Below are 14,824 nucleotides of genomic sequence, written 5' to 3' on the forward strand. Positions count from 1 at the left end.
AGGAGACCTCTGTCCTCCATATCTCTCGTGGCCTCGCGGATCGTGTGATACAAACGTGTACCTTCCTCATAGAAGACCCGTAGCCTGGCTGGATAGGGGGTCTGGAAGCGAATCCTCTTCTCCTTTAACACACGTTTCACCTCGTTATATTCCTTTCGCTTGTTCAGGACGGCGGAGGGATAGTCGTGATCAAAGTAAATTCTTTGGTTGTTGAGGAAGATTTCCTTCTTTTCCCAGGCTCTTCGCAAAACCTCTTCCTTTGTTTTATATCAGAGAAATTTAATTCTGATCGACCGGGGCTTCCCTGCAGCTGCAGGTTTCGGGGCTAATGCCCTGTTGGCTCTCTCAATGTGCAACTCGGTGTCGGGGGGGATACCCAGTTTATCTCTAAAGAGTGTTTCAATAAAAGTTATCATTGAATTTCCTCCTCGTTTTCTGGCACATTATATAACCTGATATTTTCCCTCCTTGCTCTTCCTTCTTGGTCGATGAGTTTCTCCTCTTGTTGTTGTTGGACTTTAAGCATGCTCCTCATCACATGCTCCATTGTTTGCAGCCTGGTTTCAGCGTCTTCAATACGATCCTCTGCTTCTTCAATCCTCTGGTTTGTTTTATTAGTCTCGTCTTTTATACAGTCCAGCTGGAGGTTGTTCTCCTTTCGGAAATCCTGAATTTCTTGTAAAATCCGCTCCATGTTCACTTTTTGTTTGTCAGTACTTCTCTGATGTCCGCCATCTTTGCCTCTGCAGGCCGCGATTCTTCTTCGTTTTCCATTAAATCCATCGTGTTTTTCTTGCTTTTGTCTCTCGTTTCCATTGCGATCCTGCTATCTAACTGTTTGTAACACTTCAGACGTTTAGTCTCTATCTAGCAGGACGCTTTATTATTCTTTCGGAGGAGCTCGCTGTCTAAGCTGCCATCTCGTGGGTAGCGGAACCGGAAGCCCCCACTCTGCTCTTTTGCTCCTCTGACCGAGGATGAGGTCTCCAGACTTCTTCTGAGCTCAAAACCTACAACATGTCCTCTCGATCCAATACCCACCCGCATCCTGCAGACCATCCTGCCCACTATCAAACCTGCAGTCACACACATTGTCAATTCCTCCCTAAAAACTGGCACTTTTCCTGCTACTTTTAAGCAAGCCCATGTCACCCCACTGCTCAAAAAGCCTAATCTCAACCCCGCCCAGGTTGAAAACTACAGGCCAGTCTCACTTCTACCATTTCTGTCGAAAATACTGGAGCACGCAGTATTTAACCAGGTCTCTGAACACTTGCGGAACAACAACCTACTTGACTCCTTTCAGTCTGGCTTCAGGTGTGACCACTCCACTGAGACTGCACTCCTGTCAGTCACTGAGTCACTGAGACTGGCTCGAGCTGCTGGTCAATCCTCTGTCCTACTGCTGCTGGACCTGTCTGCTGCCTTTGACACGGTGAACCATCAAATCCTCCTCTCCACACTCTCTGAGCTCAGCATCTCAGGTTCTGTCCTATGGTGGTTCAAGTCCTACCTCACAGGCAGATCCTTCAGAGTGTCATGGCGAGGAGAGGTGTCTAGGTCACATGACCTATCGACAGGGGTTCCTCAGGGGTCGGTGCTTGGTCCCCTACTCTTCTCTCTGTACACCACCTCACTCAGTGCAGTGATCCGCTCCCATGGTTTCTCCTACCACTGTTATGCTGATGACACTCAGCTCTTCCTCTCCTTTCCACCTGATGACAGAACGGTCTCAGCTCGGATATCAGCGTGTCTAGCTGATATCTCCACATGGATGAAGGAACGCCACCTTCAGCTAAATCTGTCTAAAACCGAATTCATGGTCTTTCCAGCTTGTCCATCCGTTCAGCCTCGGATCAGTGTCCAACTTGACTCGAGCCTACTTGTGCCCACAAACTCAGCCAGAAACCTGGGTGTCATGATTGATGACCAGCTGACCTTTAAGGTTCATGTAGCCTCAGTTTCTCAGTCTTGTCGTTATGCCCTCTACAACATCAGGAAGATCAGACCCTTCCTGACCCAACAGGCCACACAGCTTCTGGTTCAGGCTCTTGTGATCTCATGCATTGACTACTGCAACTCTCTTCTGGCAGGCCTCCCTGCATGCTCATTCAAACCTCTTCAGATGATCCAGAATGCAGCAGCACGTCTGGTCTTCAACCAGCCCAAAAGAGCACGTCACCCCGCTGCTAATTTCTCTTCACTGGCTTCCAGTGGCAGCCAGAATCAAATTCAAAGCACTTCTCTTGGCTTACAAAACAATCACAAGAACTGCTCCAGCCTACCTGGAATCCCTGATCCAGGTCTACTCTCCTTCTCGCCCACTACGCTCTGCATGCGAAAGACGCCTGGTGCTTCCAGCCCAGCACGGCTCTAAATCTCTTGCTAGACTCTTCTCTTCTGTTGTTCCCAAATGGTGGAACAAACTTCCAAACTCTGTGCATTCTGCTGAGTCCCTTTCTACTTTTTAAGAGACAATTGAAAACTCAATTGTTCCGAGAACACCTAGGCACTTAACCTGACTCTTCTCCTTCGCCCTTTGGGGTAGATTAAGTCAGATGGTCCAAAACCCAGCACCTAATGATTATCTAGCACTGACAAAGTTGTGTGACGTTGTATGTTGACTGTCATCGTAAGTAGCGATACTGAGATTGTTGAATCTCAGATGCTGAGATCGCTACTGGTTATTACTTTGGTTTAAAAAAAAAAAAGGGGGCTGTGCACTTGCCACTAGACGGCAATACCTGTGACCAATCACACCTGAAGCACTTTTTGCACTTACTAAGGGTTTTTTTCCTTAAGTCTAAATTCTTGCTTGTGTTGTACGTGGCTTTGGATAAAAGCGTCTGCTAAATGAAATTGTAGAATTGTAGAATTAACATACTCTAAGATTGGAGGTAAAGTTTTTAAAATCAAAGCATGTAAAGCATTCCACAGTCAAAAATAAGGGTTATTCCATAAAAAATGTTAAGGATTAGGGAGGAAACCAATGAGGAGTAACATGAAATCATTTTCCTCCTACAGGCCTATAAACACATCGCTTGATCATGCAACCATGTTAATGCAAGATTTACATAACTTAATTTAGTTTAGACAGTTCACTAGTAATCCATTTTGACTGTCCTGTTGAATTTCAGGGGTGAAACATTTCCTCTGTTCCTGCACAAAGTAATTTCCAAGAAAAGACAAGTTTCACATGACATTATTTCATTTTTTTTTATTTGAAAAAGGATTACAACAACGGTTAGCAAAAAAAAGGACTGATGATAACAGGAGTTTCTCCGGGTTTCACGTTTTGATTAGATAGTCTGGTTAGTGGCAATTTATTACTCTCCCTGGCTCTGGATGTTGTCTCTCCAGTGAAGTTCTGCAATGTAAAATGTACTTTTGCAAGGAGTTTTCTCCCTTACTTTTAATAGTGGAGTACAAAATAGTTTCTCAAGGCAGCCATGGTTTGTTTGTGTCTGCCACTCTTCATGATTACTGCCTGCTTATGCAATTTATGTTTTCCCAATTTAGGATCAATTATCATAGCCCCAAGTTCAGTTTCACATTAGTAGTCACAGCTGCGAGCAGCACTGAGAATTGACTGGAGTCTGTCCAGATGTTCAGTGGAATAACAGCTTGGCACAGCAGCCTAATAACTACACAGTCACAGAAACAACAGCATACAATTTGCAACCAAATGCCAAACAACAATAACAAGCAGCATGGCAGACACATGAATGAATATAGCTGCAATGTTTCATTTTCACTCACACAATATAGAGTACATAAAAAAAAAGTCGGCTGATAATTCAGTTTTTACCCTGTGGTTCACCTGTGACTACATATTTGTTAAAATTTGTAATATGTTCTTAAATGCATCTTCATGCTCTTATCACTGGGAGGAGAGCTAGTCAGTGTTCTGTGGTGTATTGAGCTTACAGAGCTAACAGTTTAACGGAGCTAACAGGTTAACAGAGCTAACAGCGCTAACAGTTCACGGAGATAAAAGCTAACAGAGCTAACAGCTAATGGAGCTAACAGCTAATGGAGCTAACAGCTAATGGAGCTAAATACAGCAGGACTGAGTCTCTCTTCAGGGGTGTGTGAAGAGTTAAACAGTAAAAGTAAGTTTCAAGCTACAAATACTTCCCATCAGTGTTCACATTTTATCAGACCATTGTCAGAGATGAAAGTGCCAGATACATTTACTCCATTGACGTACAATGCTGAAGTAGAATTTGTAGTTTGATAACAGTAAATGTGTGTTGCTGTAGCATGTTGCTATTAAATACAAAGTACTTTACTTCACTAAATACTAAATAAGAAACTGCGGTTAGCGCAGATATAATCTGGATTGTTTTAAAGTCAGTCCTGTACCTTTTTTTGACTTTTTCTATAAATACCCTATAATTATTTATTTTCTTAACAATTTAATAGTCTTTTCATTATGCCACATCACTATTGATGATGATAACAAAGTAAAGAAATGAGAGACTGTGAGAGAATACACCACATGTTTACAAAGATATTTTCATTGTCTTCTCATTTATTGAAGTGTCACAGTTAAGGAAGACTGTTAAGACTGTGTTAAATTAGCCTACCTCCTCTGTAGGCCATGGTTTACACACAAGTTTACATTTGGGCCATCAAAATTGTACTTTGGCCACCAAATTCAGGGGTGTGGGGCCAGTGCTTAAACAAGTTAGTATCTATCCCTGTAGGCCTACCATAAAGATGGTTAACAACTTGCCCTGTCATCCAGTTTCTTCTTTAGGCTCTGTCCTTGTTCCCATAAAATGATCACTCAAAACTGACTGATCGTGCACTGCCTAATTACGCCTTTGAAGACTGTAAAAAGAGTATTGCAAAAAACCCTACTAAGCATCAATGTTGGTGTCAGTGGACCAGAGTACATTTCAAACACATTTATTAAGTTAGGTCAGCGAAAGCAAGAACAGACACGCACACACACACACACACACACACACACACACACACACACACAAACACACACACACAAATTCGACATTCTTGCTCAGATTTTCGGATTAAGGTTGCCCTGGTGTGTAACAAAAAAAACGCGCCACGAAATGAATACATTTTGTGCACCTGTAATTGCATGGCTTCATTGGGTGGTATCACTACTTTAATGTAATGGCTTAATAAGCCACATTATTTTGTACTCAACTGAAAATATGTGATGTTCATATAGAAGGATATTATTTCCAAAGCAAATTAATAGTAGAAGCTGGTTTTTAGCTGGCTTTAAGCCAAAACTCAAAACAAAAACTCCTGACCAGGTTAGCCCTGCAGCATAAATTACCAGTGTGATCTAGCCCGGTTAAAAGAGAGCCACTTTCATAACATGGAAAAACAGCTTTAGGCTCAACAATTCACTTATCTCACTTTGTAGTACACCACTCATGTCTGCCACTGCCTTTACTGGTAGTTTATTGTGAAATAGTGAGAGTTACATTTTTGAATACCAAACACAAACAAACTGAGCCAAAAAGAAGACTTTTTTTTTTAAGTTCATTGTCTTCCCAGTCCTGCTGCTCCAAGTCAGTGGGGCGTCCATAAAGTATCTGGGAAACTGCTAAATGAAAAATGGTCAGAGGGGCCATATTTCTCATATGTTTATTTACACAGCTTGCCATTGTAAAGACACTGATATAGGTTAACAGATCACTCCAAGACCAACACAGGTTAATGGGTCAAACATTAACCCACCTACTGGCTAACTGCACAGCATATATTGTAACTTAAAGCTTCAATGCTTCCATAATAAGAGGAAGCAATCTGCCTGAAACACACTATTGCTTGTGCTGGGATATAAAAGCCTGACTGGGTTTTCCAGAGCAACCTGTGAAGAAAGAAAAAATGGTAAGTGGAGCATACACTCTAAAAATGGTTCTTATATGTAAATTGGTTATAAGTGCAGCATGTGGCATTTGTCTCAGGTTTAGATGTAGCAAAGCTAAGGAAAATGTGTCACTCGTCAGCACCTTCTTACTGATGCTAGTTAGGTAACTAAGAAAATGAGCCATGTTTGAGCCTGACCAGCATGCACTGCAGAAAAATGTACTGCCATACTCTTCTAATGGGTCATAGGTGATGATTGAGAGGGATTACTTCTGTATAAATCTATACGTTGTATTTATTTATTTTTTTTAAGGACTATTTTTTGGCATTTTAGCCTTTTTTTGGACAGCTTAATAGAATGAAAGGGTTAGAGAGAGGGGACAACATGCAGCAAAGGGCCTCATGCGGGAGTTGAGCCCCAGGCTGCTGCTGCAAGGACACTGCCTTCATTCATGGGGCGCCTGCTTTATCCACTCAGCCACCGATGCCCCTATATGTTGTATTTTTAAGGAAAATCCTGTATAGTATACCTCTAAATTTACAGGGCAAAATGCATGGAGTAGACGATTGACTGATAAGGAAAGGAGGTTGCTTCCTCCCGCAGCACTCCACACTGTGGCTCCAATTACTTTTGGTTCAAGTCCAACGGCCACGTCAAATTAAGTTAGCCAGCTAGTTCTCATGTGATAATGGTGTTTTTGTAATTATGTGTCTGCAGTTACTTTGGTTGTGGATTCAACAAGAATAGCCTGAATTTTTGGACGGCGAAAGTCTCAAGAGTGGTTGGTGAGTTTTCTTTTACTAATTTATTTTCTACAGAATGTATGATCATGCTATCAAGTATATTTTTTATTTTTTTCCATCACACACAATAACTGGTGTGTACAGAGTCGCAGGAGTACATATGGCTCTCTGTACACTAAGCCACCGACACAGCGGGAAAGTCAATGTTTAACACAGCTGCTGACATCAGTTTTAAGGACTCTGCAGCACAGCAGAATAAAAGGTGATCTCTGAGATAAAACAAAAAGGACATGAGGTATAGAAAGACATTTGCAATGTTCCCAGAATCAATAGAGTGACTTTAATTGCCTGCTTAATTCGGACAATGGACACAAGGGCAGTAATACTTAACAGAGTGGTCAGTGATATGACTGCATACAATGCATATGCAACGCTGCACAAGAATATAAAAATAGATACATGAAACTTTTTTTGTCATTTTGACTACTTTTAATGGTTTGGCACGCTGCTTTTCCAAGGGGTACACCATTAGGTGAGGGAAACTAGGCAAATGTTTGTAGCTCCCCCCAAAAAATTGGAAAAGGGGCTCCCGATGGCCACTCATATTGGCAAATTTTACTTGACTAACTCTTAACCCCCTTAAACCTCCCAAAGAACAGCCTTTCCAGGATGTTGTGATGTTGCAAAAGCAACAATTACTCAAATTCAGACAATCTCATGAATTCTACTATTTTGTCCAGTTACAGCAAATTTACTCATATTTGACTTTTTAAAATAGGTAACATCGCATTTCATTCATTGCATTGCGCCTTGGATAGAGTCACAGACAGTGACAGGGATAACTGTTAGCATCACATAGCTAAATTGTCAGTGTGAGATTATTAGGAGTATTTAACAGCTCAGAGTCGGATGATAGCCTCTGCAACTACTATTATTTTCATTTGCTCCTGCAATTTCTATTACTATTGCAACAGGCATTGTTATTTTTTAAAATGAAATCAGGCATTTCAACAATGAAAACAACAGCCTGCGAAATCCTGGAAAGACTGATAAAGGCACAATACAGTGCATCGCCGCTACCCAAAAAACCCTAAGTGGGCCACCTCCTAACTACTGCATGACAGCTAAATACTGTCAGTTAGGACAGTCAGCTTGTTGTAACTGTCACACATATGTTAGCTGTAAGCATCAGTTCAATAAAAGTAGCATAACTTTCTGGTCACCAGAAATGAAAGAAGAAAAAAAAACAAGAAAAGGAGGAAAAGTGACACCAGTGGGTGTTGGGGGGCCTCAGTGGTCTTCCCCCTCAGCCCCCCACCCCAGAGTCTTGGATCGCCACTGTCTCTTTCCTCTGAAAGGTCTATCCATACCCTGTGAAACCTAATAGTTACCTAGACTCCAAGGCTGAGAAAATATGTCCCAAAGGGAGTGTTCAGCTTACAAGTGTAACGGGTGCTGTCTGGACCCAGATGCAGTACACCGGTAAACTGGAGTAGTTGGTAATGACGTTTATTAAACCCAGCACAAATCAAACATGCAGCAAGGAGAAGCAGTTCAGCACAAAGTTCGTTCTTCGGGTCGGAACCCCAAACAAAGTCTATGGAGGGCGAACGATGCGAAGAGACGAAGCTTACTGCACTCGGCGTGGGTGAGGAGGAAACCCCGTTGTCCGACGGCTTGACAGCACGTGTGGAGGTACTGTCGAGGAGATGGCGGAAGAGTGGTCGGGGACAGGCGGAGGTTTCGAAGCCAGAGGAGCAGTCCGAGAATGCAGCGGTACCAGTGGGGATTAAACAGCAGAATCGTCGGAGCCAGGCGGAGAAGTCTTTACCAGCGGAGCAGATCAGGAACGCTGATCAGAACACGTGGTCTGGGACAGAAGGCAGGTAGGTTTTCCGGGGATCAGGCGAAGAGAGCAGGTCGGGGACAGGCAGGGTCGGCTTTGGAAGATCAGGCAGGATAACGCTGGAAAGTCTTGCATAACGCTGAAGAACAATCTGGCGATGAGTGTGTGTGTGGAGGAGGCTTATATCCTGGGTTGATTACTGATGAGCTGCAGCTGAGAGGTGAGAGAGCAGAGCAGGCAGAGTAGGTGGGTGTGGCCAGCAGGTAGAGTGAGCAGAGGGAGAGTGAGTGGAAAAATACTGGAGGGAGGAGAAGGCAGGGATCGTGACAGAACCCCCCCCCCAAGGGACGGCCCATGACGTCCCACAACGAACCACCGAAGCAGGGCGGGCGGCGGGGCCCGGAGGAGGGTCAGAACTCCTCGGACACCCCAGACACACTTCCCCCATCGTCCGAGAGGGCACCACCGGACTCCGAGGCAGAACCCACGTCGTCATCCCCGGGCGGCGTGGACACAGGAGCAGGACGGGAAGCAGAACCGGATCCCCCACGTGCCGAGGCGGGTCCGGAGGGTTGGTCGGGATGCTGCCGATGGAACTCCGCCACGAGGTCGCCATCCAGGATCTGGCGTGCCGGGACCCAGGACCGCTCCTCCGGACCGTACCCTTCCCAATCGACGAGGTACTGAAGGCCCCTCCCACGGCGGCGAGAGCGCAGCAGGCGATGCACCGTATAGGCCGGGGTCCCATCTATGATGCGGGGAGGAGGAGGAGGTCGGGACGGAGGTTGCAGAGGGCTCTCTCGGAATGGCTTGAGTCGTGAGACGTGAAAGGTGGGGTGGACCCGCATGGTTCGGGGCAGTCGTAGGCGGACCGCCACCAGGTTGATCACCTTGTCGATGGGGAACGGTCCGACGAACTTGGGGGCTAATTTCTTGGAGTCCTCCCGCAGGGGAAGGTCCCGGGTCGACAGCCATACCTTCTGCCCCACCTGGTAGACGGGGGCTCGGGAACGGCGACGGTTAGCAGCTGCAGCGTATCTTTCGGCGGACCCCAGCAGTGCGGACCTGGCCTGGGTCCAAGTCCGACGACAGCGACGGATGAAGGCTTCTACCGAAGGATAGGCAGTCTCTTTCTCTTGGTCTGGGAACAGGGGGGGTTGAAACCCATAAGCACACTGAAATGGGGACAGGCCAGTAGCTGAGCTGGTGAGAGTGTTGTGAGCGTATTCCACCCACAACAGTTGTGAGGACCAGGAGGCAGGGTGTTTAGAAGCCATACATCGAAGTACCGTCTCCATCTGCTGGTTCTTCCTCTCTGTCTGTCCGTTGGACTGAGGATGGTACCCAGAGGACAGGCTGGTGGAAGCACCCAGGAGACGGCAGAATTCCCTCCAAAATGATGAGGTGAACTGCGGACCCCGGTCCGAGACCACATCAGAAGGAAGGCCATGGAGTCGGAACACATGCTCCAGGAGCAACTCAGCAGTCTCTCTGGCAGACGGGAGTTTGGGCAGTGGCACGAAGTGAGCCATCTTACTGAACCGATCTACCACTGTCAGGATTGTGGTGTTGCCTCCTGACAGTGGCAGACCGGTTACAAAGTCCAAGGAGATGTGGGACCAGGGGCGATGAGGTACTGGTAGTGGCTGAAGATATCCGGCAGGAGCCCCCCGTGGAGTCTTGTTTTGGCTGCAGACTGGGCAGGCGTTGACAAAGCCAGCGATGTCTTCGTCCATGGTGGCCCACCAAAACCGCCGTTGCACCACCTCCTTGGTCCGGGCGATTCCTGGATGACAGGAGAGACGGGAACTGTGAGCCCACTGTAGAACCTCGGATCTTAGTCCTTGAGGAACGAAGAGCCGGTTCGGAGGGCATGAGCTGGGGCCCGGCTGATCCTCCACTGCTGCCTTAACCCGTTCCTCAATCTCCCAGGTAAGGGCGGCCAGGAGACGAGAGGCAGGAACTATACTGTCCTGGTTGGAGGAGTCCTCTTCCCCAACCAGAAACTGACGGGACAGAGCGTCAGGTTTGATGTTGCGGGAACCAGGTCGGTACGACAGGGTGAATGTGAATCTTGCAAAAAACAGGGCCCACCGGGCTTGACGGGAGTTGAGTCTCTTGGCTGAGCGGATGTACTCAAGGTTTTTATGATCTGTCCAGACGAGGAAGGGGGTCTTGGTTCCTTCTAACCAGTGCCTCCATTCCCCCAACGCCAATTTAACCGCCAACAGTTCGCGGTTGCCAATATCATAGTTTCTCTCTGCTGGAGATAGGCGTCGAGAGAAGAAGGCACAGGGATGAAGTTTCTGGTCCTCAGCGGAGCGTTGAGAGAGGACAGCCCCCACCCCAACATCGGAGGCATCCACCTCCACCACGAATTGTCTTTCAGGGTCCGGGATCAGGAGGATGGGGGCCGAACTGAAGCGTCGTTTGAGGAGTTGGAACGCCTCCTCTGCTGCCGGGGACCAACGGAAGGGGATCTTACAGGAGGTGAGAGCCGTGAGAGGTGCCGCCACCGCACTGTAACCCCGGATGAATCGCCTGTAGAAATTAGCGAAGCCCAGGAAGCGTTGCAGCTGCTTGCGGGAGTCAGGAACAGGCCATGAGGTAACCGCTGAAACTTTGGCAGGGTCCATCTCCATATGATTATGGCCGATGATGTAGCCCAGGAAGGATACAGATGAGGCATGGAACTCGCATTTCTCTGCCTTGACGAAGAGAGAGTTCTTTAGCAGGCGTTGCAGGACAGTCTGGACGTGGTGTACGTGCTCTTGCTTCGAGCGGGAGAAGATCAATATATCATCCAGGTACACGAACACGTATTTGTTAAGCAAGTCTCTGAGCACGTCATTGATGAGGGCCTGGAACACGGCTGGGGCATTGGTTAGCCCGAAAGGCATCACCAAGTATTCGTAGTGTCCTGTAGGCGTGTTGAAAGCCGTCTTCCATTCGTCCCCCTCCCGGATCCGAACCAGGTGGTAGGCGTTGCGAAGATCCAGTTTAGTATAGATGGTGGACCCTTGGAGCAGTTCAAAGGCTGAAGCCATGAGAGGCAGGGGGTAGCGGTTCTTAATGGTGATGTCATTAAGACCCCGATAATCAATGCAGGGCCTCAGGGAACCATCCTTTTTACCAACGAAGAAAAACCCCGCGCCGGCGGGAGACGAGGAGGGACGAATGATGCCGGATGCCAAGGCGTCCTTAATGTACATGTCCATCGCCTCCCTCTCAGGTGCCGACAGGGAGTAAAGGCGCCCCTTAGGCGGAACAGAGCCGGGAAGGAGGTCAATGGCGCAGTCGTAGGGCTGATGCGGAGGCAGTGACGTGGCCCTCGTCTTGTTGAACACCTCCCGGAAGTCATGATATTCAGGAGGTACCTTGGAGAGATCTGGAGTAGAGCAGGAACTGGCAGGTGACAAGGGCGTGACAGTCTGTTGGAGGCAGATCTGGTGACAGGAGGGACTCCAACCCAAAATGGACCCCGTGGACCAGTCAATGTGGGGATTATGACGGCGCAGCCAGGGATAACCAAGGATCAGGGGGAGGTTAGGAGATCTCAACACAAAAAAGCTGATGGTCTCGAGGTGCGTACCCGACAGGAGCATGGAGATGGGCGTGGTCTGGTGCGTGACTCTTCCCAGGAGGTGACCGTCTAATGCGCTGGCCGGAATGGGACAGGGCAGAGGATCCAGCTCGATCTCCAGCTGCCGGGCGAGTTCCTCATCGATGAGATTAACATCGGCTCCAGAGTCTATAAAGGTGGCGAGGGTGTGGGACCCCTCTGCCAACAGAAGCTGGACATGAAACAGCGGTCTTTGATTGGGGACAGAGTTCAGTGATTGGCTCAGCAGGATGCCCCCGTCTACCGCTGAGCCCTCCCTTTTGCTGGACACCGTGATACAAAATGGCCGGCCTGGCCACAGTAGAGGCAAAGATTACCTCGACGCAGTCTCTCTCGTTCCTCGGGGGGTAGACCAGTGCGACCCACCTGCATTGGCTCCGCTCCCGGGGTGGCATCGGAATGAGGACCAGGAGTAGCAGGCGGCCCATTCCGACGGACGGAGGTCCGAAGATCGGTTCCCTCCAACCGTTGCTCTCTCCTTCTGGCCTGAATTCGTCTGTCCAATCTTGTAGTCAGTTCAATGAGCCCATCCAAAGAACTGGGAAGGTCGAACGAGACCAACTCGTCTTTAATGTACGGGGCCAGCCCATTGAGGAAGGCGTCACACTGAGCTGCCATGTTCCAATCGCTCAGCCGGGCCCGGGTTCTGAAGTCTATGGCGAAGTCGGCTACCGTCCGGTTCCCCTGTCTTTGGCTCAGGAGACCCCCAGTGGCGTCAGGTCCTGCTGGAACGGGTCCGAAAACCTTTCGTAGCTCCTCCGCGAAGGTCTGGAAGGAGGCGCAAGCAGGCGTGCCTCTCTCCCACTCCGCTGTCCCCCACAAACGTGCCCTGCCGGTGAGGTGGTTTATGGTGAAGGCGACTCTGGCTCCCTCTGTGGTGAAGGTTTGGGGCTGCAGGGCAAACAGGATTGAACAGTTCGTCAAAAATGGATTACAGCCCTCAGGATCCCCGGCGTATCGTTCTGGAACCCCCACCCGGGGTTCGGATACCGGACCAGGCGTTGGCATCTGTGGTGGAGCAGGTGAGGCGGGGGCCGGTGGCGGCGAAGCGTGCTGGGTCAGTGAGGAAGCCATCTGCTGCACTTGGGTGGCTAACAGAGTTAGCGCTTGTTCCAGCGCCGAAGCCGATTGGCGAGCTTCAGCTGCGTTGGAGGTGAGCTGAGCTTCATGCTGCTGTAGCATCCCCTCAACGCGGGCAAGACGGGAATGGAGAGCGGCGTTATCTGCTGGGTCCATGTTTGGCCAGATTGTACTGTAACGGGTGCTGTCTGGACCCAGATGCAGTACACCGGTAAACTGGAGTAGTTGGTAATGACGTTTATTAAACCCAGCACAAATCAAACATGCAGCAAGGAGAAGCAGTTCAGCACAAAGTTCGTTCTTCGGGTCGGAACCCCAAACAAAGTCTATGGAGGGCGAACGATGCGAAGAGATGAAGCTTACTGCACTCGGCGTGGGTGAGGAGGAAACCCCGTTGTCCGACAGCTTGACAGCACGTGTGGAGGTACTGTCGAGGAGATGGCGGAAGAGTGGTCGGGGACAGGCGGAGGTTTCGAAGCCAGAGGAGCAGTCCGAGAATGCAGCGGTACCAGTGGGGATTAAACAGCAGAATCGTCGGAGCCAGGCGGAGAAGTCTTTACCAGCGGAGCAGATCAGGAACGCTGAATCAGAACACGTGGTCTGGGACAGAAGGCAGGTAGGTTTTCCGGGGATCAGGCGAAGAGAGCAGGTCGGGGACAGGCAGGGTCGGCTTTGGAAGATCAGGCAGGATAACGCTGGAAAGTCTGGCATAACGCTGAAGAACAATCTGGCGATGAGTGTGTGTGTGGAGGAGGCTTATATCCTGGGTTGATTACTGATGAGCTGCAGCTGAGAGGTGAGAGAGCAGAGCAGGCAGAGTAGGTGGGTGTGGCCAGCAGGTAGAGTGAGCAGAGGGAGAGTGAGTGGAAAAATACTGGAGGGAGGAGAAGGCAGGGATCGTGACAACAAGCCTGAGTTTCATTATTTGACCATATGTTTTTCCCATGACAGCTTCTGACCACACACACTCCGTGTTGCTCAATCCTTCCGCCCCATGCTGCAGTTATCACACTCAAGCTACGTCATAGCTTTTGCTTCGGTTTATGATACTATATGTGCTCTTTCATGCAGTCTCCACGTGTCAGAAATAAGGCACACATGTTTGTAATATAGATAGCGCCCAGCTAGTAGTCTCACCGATATAATTTATGTGAAGTTGAGGGAGAATAAAGCAGCCATTGACCAGTTAAACGACCGCCTGAGGGGGCTTTGGGATTGAAGCTCTTGTGTTGCTTGAATGCAACAAATTGTTTGCAGTAGCTTCACCAGTAGCAGAAACTTTTCCTTCCTCTTTGTCTGCAATGACAATGTCACTCCAATTACCAGGAAATGATTAACCGAAGCTACATGTTTCTTTGGGATTGATCCAGTAAGGTATGTCTAAGCAGCCGGTAGAGTGGAGCTGTATCCCGTTGTTACTCTGATACCATCTGATCTGCGGACGTCTCGCTGGACCCCGGCCAGTTGGGTGCATCGGGGAGGGTAGCGGAGGGGGAGTGCTGCATGGAATGCTGAGGGACAATGGGGCATGGTTAAACTGGAATTAAGGACACTCCATTGTTGTTATGGGTCTTATGGTAGGAGAAACATTTTCCTCCAAAATGGAATGTGTACATTTATAATTCAACAACTTCAGCTCAGTCACATGGTGTATCAAAACACTTTTCATGGTAAGTACCAGG

The 14,824-nt window shown here is 48.4% G+C and overlaps 1 protein-coding gene across 2 annotated transcripts in view; it reads left to right on the forward strand.

Annotated features, from left to right (window-relative positions):
- slc2a9l2 (solute carrier family 2 member 9, like 2) overlaps window positions 1–14,824 on the forward strand; it is a 133,142-nt gene that overhangs the window by 5,831 nt on the left and 112,487 nt on the right. The window contains exon 2 of one of the 2 annotated variants that reach the window (XM_042495739.2): window positions 6,569–6,636. The gene's annotated coding sequence lies outside the window, so the exon portion shown is untranslated. Of the gene's footprint in view, window positions 1–6,568; window positions 6,637–14,674; window positions 14,813–14,824 lie in introns of those variants that run through there. The other variant, XM_088086366.1, reaches the window with a different exon arrangement.

This window comes from Plectropomus leopardus, chromosome 2 (assembly GCF_026936395.1).
Source record: "Plectropomus leopardus strain MGB_pleo_1.0 chromosome 2, ASM2693639v1, whole genome shotgun sequence".
In the NCBI taxonomy this organism is placed as follows: domain Eukaryota; kingdom Metazoa; phylum Chordata; class Actinopteri; order Perciformes; family Serranidae; genus Plectropomus; species Plectropomus leopardus.